Consider the following 12,142-nt stretch of genomic DNA (forward strand, 5'->3'; position numbering starts at 1 on the left):
AGCTGAAACAATAGGGCAAATATGCTGTCTCCCCTCTGACTTTGCCATGGATTTAAGATATTCATAGAGTACTGAGTTTACATAATTGCTCGTATTTCCTTCTTTCGTCATACACTGTTCATTTATTTACCATTTGCAATATGCTGTGTGATTTGTGTATCTCATTCTGCCTCCCCTCATGAATAAATACCATGCTGAAAATGCAACATTGCTCAATTTAAGAGATTCTCTGATTTTTGATACAAACGAAAGACCGATTCTGAGTTACATAGCTGGAGAAATGAAAAAGGGGTCTGATTTGTGTTACATAATTAGATTTACAGTCTCTGCTACTGAAATGTTAGTTGAACATATTGAAGTTTGTGTTTTGTGGCTGTCAGGTCTCTGGAATAAAGATATACACTAGCATAAAGACAAGGATGAATTTCTGTAAATAATGAGAAAATATCTTCAGGTAATGCGTTCAGACTGAGACATACTACAAAACCACTCATTTTCCATCTCTGACTTTCTGAAAGTCTTTTCCTACCGCTTGTCAGAGAGAGAGTTTTCTTGCAACAGAAGGGAAGGCAAGGCCCTTGCCGAGATATGTTACCCCACACTGGCAAGGAATGTAAGAGGAGAGATGTTAGCATCTGCCTTTGATAAAAACCAGTCTCTACACGATTAAGAAGAGGGAGCCTGAGTCCTTTCCTAGAGCCAGATTTCTCAGCTTGATGTTGCTTGCTGAGTTTTAAAATTAGCGACACTGATTTTTAACTGAATGATTTATTGCCTCTGTGAGAGGGCAAAGAGTTTGATCAGTCGTACCTATGAGACTTTGATGATAATTTGTGTGACAGAATATGGCCCCAATGCTCTCAAGTAATGTACTAGCCTGTCCGGACTGTTTAGTCCTTGTGGATGTTAACTGCTGAAAATCACTTTGATAGACAGAGCAAGACAGATGCACAACACCCCCACCCCCTCCATAACTGAAATTTTGGCATATACTGGATTAGTGGAATAAGACCCAACAGTGCTCTAATTTCTTGATATCTATTCTTCTGTCTCCAGGGAAGTGAAGCCTGACCTAAATAAAACACTTTCATCTTTGACATACCATAATGTGCAAGGTAGCAGAATGTATATTGCTTCGTCTAGCTCTATTCTGACTCTGATCTGAGTTCCCAGCTGCATCAAAACATCTGTAATAGACAGATAGCTCAGCAGTTTATTAATGACTCTCCTCACTATGCTCATCATAACCCAGATAATACTAGGATTAATATACATTTTAAATGCAATATTAGTTCTGCCAGGAATGTAATATTCTTTCTGCAGATGGTAGGCTTTGCAAATGTGCCTCTTTACTTAATCCACTGCTCCTGGTACAGACCTGAGGCCATGTGCTGCCTCCTGGCAAAATGCAGGTGCCTACAAAAAATGCTGTTGTCAGAATATTGTGGAAAATCATGTAATTTAGTTGCAGTCCCTAGCTCTACAGACAGTAGTGTTACTCCACAAAGCTGCCTTTAATTTTCTTTAGATAGAGGCATGCTGAAAACTATGGTCAGAGAAGGATTTAGGTCCAGATGGTCTTTCTCTGCTGGCTAACTACATTTTCTTGTCTCTGCAGCACCAGAGAGTAATTTCGAGACTTCCTGGGTTGCTTTTAACTGCAGGGCCTAAAATGAATCACTTAATACAGGCTGTAATTGTTCAACAGAAACATCAGCAGTTTGCGTTTTATAGTTACAGTATCAGTACAATAAATAACATTTTTATTTTAAAATTATAACCTCCACACCAGGATGCAGATTGCTTCCTCTGCTTCATCTTTCATCTGTACTTTCCTTTTTAGCAGCATATGGCTTAATCCCATCTCCTGACATGTGGTGTGCTTTACTATGTAGCCTTGGAGAATCAGCTACCAAGTATGCCTGAGTAAACCCAGTAGCTGGCTTTCCAAGTTACGAGGTATTGTGTGCCATGTATCATACAATAGGATGGAGCTCACTAGCCAGCCAATTTCCTGAGCTTACTCTATGGCTTACCATAGCCAGGAAGTTGTGAGTAAAATAAATACACAGTGGCCTGTTCCTATTCTGCATGCTGTAATGAGTTCACACAGTGAACAGATGGAATGCCAAGCAACATTCCTTCCTTCCTCTAGGAAGTCTCTGTGTGCTGTAAGCCTGCATGAGTCTACAGGCTCACCTGCCTGCAGTAACGCTTGGTTACTGGAACAGGATTGCCATCTTCTCCCTGGTAATGTCTTATAAATGTGGAGAGTTCAATGTTACAGGGTGCTAGATTATGAGGGTACAATGTGGATGCACAGAAGACAGCACTAATGAGACTTCCCTCCTCCCTCTACCCATTCCATAGAGAAGATTGCCATGGTGGGTCTCTGCAGCTCCTTGTGGAAGGAGGACTGTGAGTAGACCAAGGCAAGTACTGTGACTGGCGTATCCATGTACTGTATGTATGTGCTGAGCCAAAGCCCTCAGGGGCCCCCACAAGAATATAGTATTCTATCGTATTGCAACTTTTTTTTATGGAAGAGGCCCCCAAAATTGCTTTGTCCCAGGCCCCCTAAATCCTCTGGGCAGCCCTGCCAAAGCCCTGTTTCGTGGGGAATCTGCAAGCCATGTCTGCTACATTTTCCCCATGCCCTGTGTTAGCAGCCACGGCTGATTCAAACTGAATTTTATCTCTCAGTTCTGTCTCATTTTCCATATGGAACAAAGCCCTCTTATACTCGCCAGGATTAGTCTGTAAAGGGCAAATCTTGTCCTTTCCTCTGCAGCCTTGAAGTGCCCTGCTCACCGCAGAATGGGTTGGAATGAGTCCTAAGTCAGGGTCCTAACCAAAAGAGGCACTTTTCTCTCATCTATTCACATTACTTGGGCCACTTGAGACCAAGAAAACACACAAACCACTTGGAATTGTATCCAAAGCATTCATTGCTGGTAACGCCTGGATCAGTCATAAAAAGCGGGAGCAGTTATTTTCACATTGCAATATGTTATAGGATTTGGGGATCATTCTGTGAGGATCTTGTAAATATTCTCTCTCTCTTCTCAACTCCATTCATCTCTGAGCTGAGGTAATATTTTATCAATAGGTTTTTTGCCCCCTCATCTATGACTTTGTAATAATATGTGTAAAATTAAACATCTATTCTCAAATAAATATTAATAGAATTCAGTTGCCTTAGGCTAGATGTTTATGAGTGCAAAGTATGAATCCATTCATAATATAAGAAACAAAGTCATATTTTTCTCCGGCAGCAAAACATTTTCTTACAAAGCTCAGTACTTGCCTCATAACAAAAAAAAATCAAGCTCCCTAAGGCTAGATGAGGAGAGCTGGTGAGCACCTTGTCAGAGGGGCTGGATCCCATCAATGGGGTTGCTCACAGGAGGTTGTCAGTACCTCTCATGATCACATCCTTAGACTCTGTGTAGGATAAGCCTGGCTCCTTCAGAGGTCCCTCATGTTTTATCAGTCCCCCTGAAGTTACTGTGCCATCCCAAGCTATTTCCTGTTGAGATATAATCACTCGCACTCTCCAGATTGTGTTAATATGTTTCAAGACAAGGTTTCCATCATTTGTGACTCTCTGCTCTCATAATATAACAACATAGCCTTTAATCATGCTTTTAAGGCATTGGCTCATGTTCTGGGGTCAGTGCAGCATCACGTGCCCAAGCAGAAGTTCAAGGAGGCACCATCCCCAGTGAGCATCCATAAGAGATTGTAATATGTGCTTCACCACCCCAGCTGGTGCAGAATATGGATGCGGAGCCATGGCCCCTTGCCATCCCTTGTAGGCTTGGGGTGTCTATTGCTGATCAGTGTTAGCCATGAGATGTCCTTGTGATCAAGGAAGCCCATGGATGACCATCGTGACCAGCCTGTTTTAAAGGTTTGGAAGGCCAGTGTAATACTTTTTGTACCTTTTTGTAGGGCCTAATCCAATTCCCACTAAAGTCAATACAAGCCTTTCCACTGATGTCAGGCCCATATAGATCATTTTTCATCTGAGGAGCTCAGAGTAGTTTACAAACATTACTGAAGCTTTTCAACAGCCTATTAAGGCTATATTGGACACACTTTTATAGATGCATAATCTGAGGTTCAGAGAGATTGAATGATTTACCCAAGGTCATAGACAGTGTCAATGGCAGGAGCAGGAATATAACCCCAGGCTCTAGCTTCAAAAAGTAATGATATATATTGGAAGGATTGTGTTCTGGCTTATGTATTCACATTCTTAGGGATAAAATGTCCCAATTAAACGAGTGAGAGAAAATTCTATTTGAATGACAAACGCTCCTTAATGAAAAAATGAAACATGTTTCCTAATGAGCCTAAGCCTGTTCCCATTGAAACTGTACAGTAACTCCTCGCTTAACGTTGTAGTTATGTTCCTGAAAAATGCGACTTTAAGTGTAGCAATGTTAAGTGAATCCAATTTCCCCATAAGAATGAATGTAAATGGGGGGGGTTAGGTTCCAGGGAAATTATTTTCACCAGACAAAAAACTATATGTTATATAGATATTCACACAGTATACATTTTAAACAAACAATTTAATACTGTTCACAGCAATGATGATTGTGAAGCTTGGTTGAGGTGGTGAAGTTAGAGCCAGTTATTTTTATGAAACAATTCTTTAATCAATCCTGACATATTGTGAAACACTTCTTTAACCAATTATACCCCATCACCTTAGTTGGTTCTAACTTTGCAAAACTAGTTATGCAATAGACAGAACCAATTAAAGAATCAGACGGGAACCATACAGATATATACAGACGCTCCCCGGTTTACGCAAACCCACACTTATGGAAAGTTCCATAAGCGGAGTGTGTTTTTTTGGTTTTGGCACAATTGTCAGGTATATGTCTTCGACTTACACAAGGCATTCCGGCTTGCGTAAGTTGGGGAGCGTCTGTAGTAGGGAGATAGGGGCCATAAAGGCAATACAATAGAGAAGTATAGATTTCACAATCACAGCTGTTGATAAGTGGTTTCTTGCCAGACAGAATGCTATCAAACAACGTTTTCTTTGAACATCTTAAAATCTGTTTCATTGTCTAGTGATGATGGGTACTATTAGGACAGGAGTGCCTTCAAAACAATTTAATATCAAGCTGTTAAGGTGCAATTTAGATGGAACATGACACTCTGCAACTTAGCTCATGGTTTAATAGAGAAGAAGGCCTCAGACCTTACAGGGAGGATATCCCAGTCTCCATCTGTCTATCTATTCCTAGTGTTTGTCACCTGAAATCTCTTTTCAATAGTGTGGCCTCATAACTGTTTCTTCTTTGAAAGGACATCTGTGTCTCTCTTGCTCTCTTTTGTTGTGCTCTACAAATACTCTCTAAGGGCAGTTCAAAATCAGTACAGGAAATAATTTTCAGTGCTACAGTTCTCCTGACTGGTAAAACGATGCTTATCTTTTCAGAAACCTCTGGAAAGTTTGTGGTGTTAGTAACCTGGAACGTTTGGAGACATATTTAGCATATTATTTTATATGCCAATTGTATGACATACCATATATAGTGTAATTATATGTCTGTATGTATATATAGTATTCTTCTTTACAGATTATAAAAATGAATGTATCATGGCTTCTAGGAGCATGAACAGAAAATAAGTATAAATTCACAAATGCACATTGACCATTTTAGCATATCCATAAATAAAGATCCATACACACAAAATCTCTCCTCAAAATACCCCTTTAGGACAATAAGGAATGAATAGACAGGCCTTGAAAATTACTCTGTGTGTGTATGTATTATATACTATATATAATATACATTACATTCAGTATTTAAAATAAATGAACATCTGTTTTGATAGGGTATATCTAAGGTTATCATTTCCCAAACATTTGAAAGCTGTTTTCTCTTCAGTCCCCAGTACACACACCCCACACACACACTTTCAGTCGCTGTCACTTGGTGTGGTTTTACAACCATGTATTTTTTTTAGTTGATTTTAGTAATTCCTGAAAGACCCACATAGAGTGCAGCGAAACTGACTATACACACAACACTGTCAAATGCACAAAATAACTGGAGGGGGAAAAACAGAGAAAATTACACTTCTCTAATTTCTTTCTTATAGTAACCTGAGGTGTTACTTGTAACAGTGTGAGGTAAAATGATTTTCAGGTAGAAATGAATTCTATTTTTTTTTTTAGTATATTGGTTTCTCCTTAATTTCAGCTGTTAAAAGTTAACTGAACATGACATTTTTACTTTCATGCCAGTGTTGAGTGAAAAAGCAGTCATTTCTTGCCAGCATGGTTTCATGAAGCAAGAAACAGTTTTGTTAACTAACTTTAAATCATGTCAGAGAAAGTTGAGAAACTGACAAAAATTGGGGATCTTGCGAAAAGTGTTTGATACATTTTAAAGCAAACGTTTTTGCAAAAAATCATGAAAATTGTTTAGTTTTGCAGCATGAGTGCAGCCAGAACTAGTGATCTATTTGACTTCGGTGGCTTTGTATATAATTGATATTGTGTTCTTGATATAGGCAAAAATATCTCTAAAATGCTATTGGTTTAGGAAACTACTTCATTGTGTTGAGGTACTAAAGCCCAACAGTACCAGAGACTAGTATTCTCTATTTTAAGGGCTGTCATTTCTATACAATTATCATTTCACCACAAGAAATGATTCTATTGAAAACGAAAGAAAGAACTTGTATCCAAATTGTCATGCCTCCAGTTGTGTCAGTCATGACATCTGCAGCAGTTTGCTCTCCATGGCTTGTTCTATTTTTGTGTCAAGCCTCCAGTGGAATAATTGTTTTTCCCCTGTTTAGCCCATGAATGCCTCAGCAGGTATCCCGCAGCGACAGCACGTATAATTATACATACAGACAACGTTACCAGTTCACCAGTGAATCATTTTTACACTATTTCTGGGGAGAGAACATGTTATTCAAAGCTCCCACAGGAAAGCCGATGATTGATGTAACACCGGCAGATGTGTGGTATAGCATCCCTTTAACATACATTAAAGAGCAAGAAGTATTTTAGATTTCCAGTATTGGTGCTTTTTGCATTGCCTGTACCTGTGCGGTCCCATGTTTCTAAATGGACAATAATGTTAACATCTTGATGTGCCAACAAAGGAAATTACTGCTTGCAATGATAAGGAGAGAAATAACACAGCTGAAGTCAACACACCTACTCACAAATCAGTGGTTACAGGAAAGAGACAAATTAATTAGTGGCTTATCATAAGATAGCACTAAGTTTAATACCTTAAGGGCAGCTAAAAGTGGCAGTGTAACCTCTGATATCATAGTATCTCACATATTGTTGGTACAGACCCTTCACTTTACTGCACTTCTGACTGGGTCCCCTGACGTAGCACAAGAGCTATCATTAATGCAAGACTTTCTGACGCTGGCATAGGGCGTCAGGGACCGGAAAGGAGTTTAAAAAAAATGCATGAAAAATGAGCAGTCACAATATCTTGACACACAAACCTTAAACCTCTGGTAATTTGCATTGGTTATACACTTTGTTTCCCACCCCCCTTTCAGGGTAAAAGATGATTTCTTCTGTTTCCAATTTATGGCATAAATTTGGCAATGGAGTGACTTAAGTATCAATTATTTTACTGTGCCTAGCAGCGAGATGGATACATTTGAGAAACAACAGAATGAAGCTTTATGCCTTCAGTGACCCTGGAAGCATGTTATCTCCTAGTAGCACGAGCCTTGGAGTGGCTTACTGCAATTATAAAACAGCACGCCAACTTACGTAGTTTAACAATACATTGTAAAAGTTTTACGGTTCATGAAGATAAGTACAAAATTAATCCCTGCAGAACAAAACAATTAAAAAAGTACATAATGAAGCAATTAGCTAAAAGGGAGAGGAAAACACTGACAATTTAATATGGAAAGATTCTTTACATGTATTACTTTTTCCATGAGGGCATTGTATAAAGGCATAATTAATGTGAAGCGAAGCCTGTAAGGCAATTAATGAAGACTTCAAAAGTAAAATTTAAGGAATAATTTACATTTTAAAAATTGAGAGCCAACTCTAATTATGCTGAAGCCTTTCATTTTTCTTTTTTAAAAAATCGTTTTGCTTTCCCTTTTGTCTGTTTCTGGGCCTATTGCAACTTGCCCTTAGAATTTTCAGCTTGGGTGTGAGAGCGGTTACTGTCACAAACACGTGCAAAACTTGATCCAAAATAAAAGGGAAGGCTCCAGAACAGAGAGAAGTGGGAATAGTCTCCCAAGAAACCACACCACTTGGGTGATTTCATACTAAGGAACAGTCCTGTGATGGCAAGGGAATGGATTAACTAATCTAAAGGATCTTTTCCACCTCTAAATTCTCTGATCTGATTTCTGTCAATGCTGCTTCTCGCTGCCACTAACACCGAATAAAGACAGTTTCACATCAATGCACAGTTTCTTGCTAATTTCTGCTTGGTCTTAATTCTTTGTAAAGTTCTGCTCTGTGCACAAATGTAAGCATGTGGGCAAACTAAGAACATATCCTACATTAACTCTGTAATTTCCAGCCTTTCCTATAGCGCATATATCCTGAATCACCACCTGAATGAACTCACCTCACACTGCCCAAGACAATGTGTTTAGATCTACTCTTTGGGCAGACTCCTTCCAAAGGAGGCTGTTATTGAAAGAACCTTACTGAGTTTCTGTTTAAAGGTTTGTCTTCAAGTATCAGCAGGGTGTGCAAACCTGGACCTGGGTTTTCTGCAAGCCGTGCATGGAATATGGCATGAGCCAAATCCTACAGATGTTAAATCTTCGGTCAAAATGCTGTGATTTCAATGGAAGTTTTGTCTGAACAACAGTTTGACCCAATGAAAAATGGTTATTAATAGATTTACCGAGATCTTTCCCTAAAACACTACCATCAAAAAGCAGTCAAAGCCCATTGGGGAATCAATGGAAGTAGGTGTACTGATTTCAGTGGGTTTTGGATCAAGCCTACTCCTTTCCACAGTGAGCTGTTAGAATACTGAAAGAAAAATGTGGAACCAAGAAATCACAGAACTACCACCCTCACACATGGCAAAATCCAACGCTCACTTTAATTTGGGTTGCATCCCATTCACCGATCTGTATGTGGTCTGTTTACATTGGAAGGGGCAGAGATCTTTTCTTGTCTATAAAGTACCAAGCTCACTATTGGCGATTTATAAATAATTAACAATAATAACAAAATAACCTTAGGTGAAACATAAGTGTCCACAATCTACAAATATTTTATATGATAAATTGTTCCAAACTGTCAGTGTTCCCGCCCCACTCTGAACTCTGGGGTACAGATGTGGGGACCCACATGAAAGACCCCCTAAGCTTATTTCTACCAGCTTAGGTTAAAAGTTTCCTCAGGGCACAAAATCTTCCTTGTCCTTGGACAGTATTGCTGCCACCACCAAGTGAGTTAGACAAAGATTCAGGAAAAGGACCACTTGGAGTTCCTGTTTCCCCAAAATATCCCCCAAACCCCTTCACCCCCTTTCCTGGGGAGGCTTGAGAATAATCTTCCAACCAAATAGGTAAACAAGGTGAGCACAGATGAGACCCTGGGGTTTTTAGAACACTAAAAAACAATCAGGTTCTTAAAAGCAGAATTTTATTATAAAGGAAAAAAAGTAAAAGAAGCACCTCTGTAAAATCAGGATGGAAGGTAATTTTACAGGGTAATAAGATTTAAAACACAGAGGATTCCCCTCTACGCAAAACTTCAAAGTTACAAAAAAACAGGAATAAACCTCCCTTTTAGCATAGGGAAAATTCACAAGCTAAAATAAAAGATAAGCTAACACATTTCCTTGCTATTACATACAATTTTTGTAATCTTGGATGCTTATTTCAGGTAGGGTTTTAGGAGATGTATTTTTCCTGCCCTGGTCCCTCTCTGACCTGGAGAGAACAACAAAGAGAGCACAAACAAAACCTCCCCCCACAGATTTTAAAGTATCTTCTTCCCTTATTGGTCCTTTTGGTCAGGTGCCAACCAGATTATTTGAGTTTCTTTACGCCTTACAGGTAAAAGAGGGATTTTATGCTACCCTCAGCTGTATGTTTATGACAAACATTCATGCTGAAGATAAGTGACTATCTGTTGGGACCCACAAAAAAAATGAAATCACACTGGCTGGGTTTTTTTTCTGCAGGATGTTTGTTAAAAATACAAAGAACACTTGTTCTCTTCTGCAGACTTCAGAGACTAGAAAATACTTTAGCTTTTTGAAAGGTCCTAACAAACTATTTAATTATTAAAGAGCCTTGTCTGGAGTCCAAAGATGTTGTTTGTCGCAAACAAGGCCATTTTGGTTTTCTAAGAGACTCTATGACAAGTATGAATTCAGCGACTATGGTACATGCTAATGAACTGCATAGTGTCACGCAGAATTTGTTTTTGATTAGATTAAGCTACAGCAACATGAAAAGAACACTCAGTGATTAAAGAGATTGAAAAAAGAAACACTTTTTTAATGAACAAGTGGTGCATCTTCATATGTCAAAGTATAAATTAAATATTCTAAAAGGGATGAGCTTCAATGCAATAGCTGATTTGATTGAATGTTTGTGAATTCAGACACATTTAAATGCACTTGAATGGAATTTATCCAAGGACAGAGATTTAGAAATACTTAAAATTAGTAGAAATATGGACCTTTTTATTCTGAGGAAGGTTTTCTGGCTCTTGAAATGGAAATTCCATTTTTTATATTTAAAAAGTGCTGTTTGTAATCCCTTCCCCTTTGCTGTTCTTATGACACCTGCATCTAACAGAATAGGGACCAGATTCACCAAAGCCAACTTGAGGGTGTATTCCTCCCTGTGCCAGACTGGTCAAAAGAGAGATTCCATCTTGTTACTACCTCAGTCCTCTTAGCATTTTTGATTAGGGAAGGGGTGCAGAGCAGCTATATATTATGGTTAAGCTACCCCTGGATCATTCTGTGAGGATCCCTTGTATCAGTGCATAAACTGTCACTGTCATGCCCCTTCCATAGCCAGGACTGTCCAGTTTTGGGCTACCGTATCACCTTGATGGAGTGGAGGTTGCCGCTGATTTCTGGTTCTACAATTTTTCTCTCCCCAGTGAGTTTTCTAAGTTTTACTCCTTCTTGAATCACTGTTGAAGAAAGCCCTATATCTAGACAGTTTTAATGGTTTACACAGTGGTGTGAAATCATTAGTGAGTAAAGCTCTTTCTAGGCCCTAGAACCAAGAGACAAATCTCAGACAATAGTATATATTGTAATCTTAAATGCAAATTGGAGGTAATGCCTCCAGAAAGTTTCATGATTAAATCACTCTGTTCAGCTGTGTTTTTGTTTAATTGAAAATGTTAATTTATTAATTCAGTAGAAAGTGTGTGTTGTTGCAATCAAATTCAGACTTTTGACTACAAAAAGCCAGATGGGGAACTGTGTGGTACAGCTGTGGGGCTCTGATCCTTACTTCCCCAGACCCATGGATGCTGAACTTCTCAAACTCTCCACATGTGGGGCCATAGAGAGCCATTCCTGACTGTTCCAAAGGAGTTAGCGGGGTGTGACATGTATTTTTACACAGATCTGATCATCCAGCAGCCATGACTTATGAGGAGAGGCTGAGGGAACTGAGATTGTTTAGCCTGCAGAAGAGAAGAATGAGGGGGGAATTGATAGCTGCTTTCAACTACTTGAAAGGGGGTTCCAAAGAGGATGGATCTAGACTGTTCTCAGTGGTAGAAGATGACAGAACAAGGAGTAATGGTCTCAAGTTGCAGAGGGGGCGGTTTAGGTTGGACATTAGGAAAAACTTTTTCACTAGTAGGGTGGTGAAGCACTGGAATGGGTTACCTAGGGTGGTGGTGGAATCTCCTTCCTGAGAGGTTTTTAAGGTCAGGCTTGACAAAGCCCTGGCTGGGATGATTTAGTTGGGTTTGGTCCTGCTTTGAGCAGGGGGTTGGACTAGATGACCTCCTGAGGTCCCTTCCAACCCTGAGATTCTATGATTCTATGATGACACATACTGTCTTCCCTGGAGTTCCACACGCTATTGGCAAAGGAAATTTGCCGAGGCATCTGTTTGAGCATGAGGACCTAAAGCTGGATGGACTATGGGCTCAGGA

At 39.4% G+C, this 12,142-nt stretch overlaps 1 protein-coding gene across 6 annotated transcripts in view; it reads left to right on the plus strand.

The window, feature by feature from the left end:
• GALNT18 (polypeptide N-acetylgalactosaminyltransferase 18) overlaps window positions 1-12,142 on the plus strand; it is a 496,636-nt gene that overhangs the window by 369,857 nt on the left and 114,637 nt on the right. The gene's annotated exons all lie outside the window — the stretch shown is intronic.

The sequence above is a fragment of the Mauremys reevesii genome, linkage group 4 (assembly GCF_016161935.1).
Source record: "Mauremys reevesii isolate NIE-2019 linkage group 4, ASM1616193v1, whole genome shotgun sequence".
Taxonomy (NCBI): domain Eukaryota; kingdom Metazoa; phylum Chordata; order Testudines; family Geoemydidae; genus Mauremys; species Mauremys reevesii.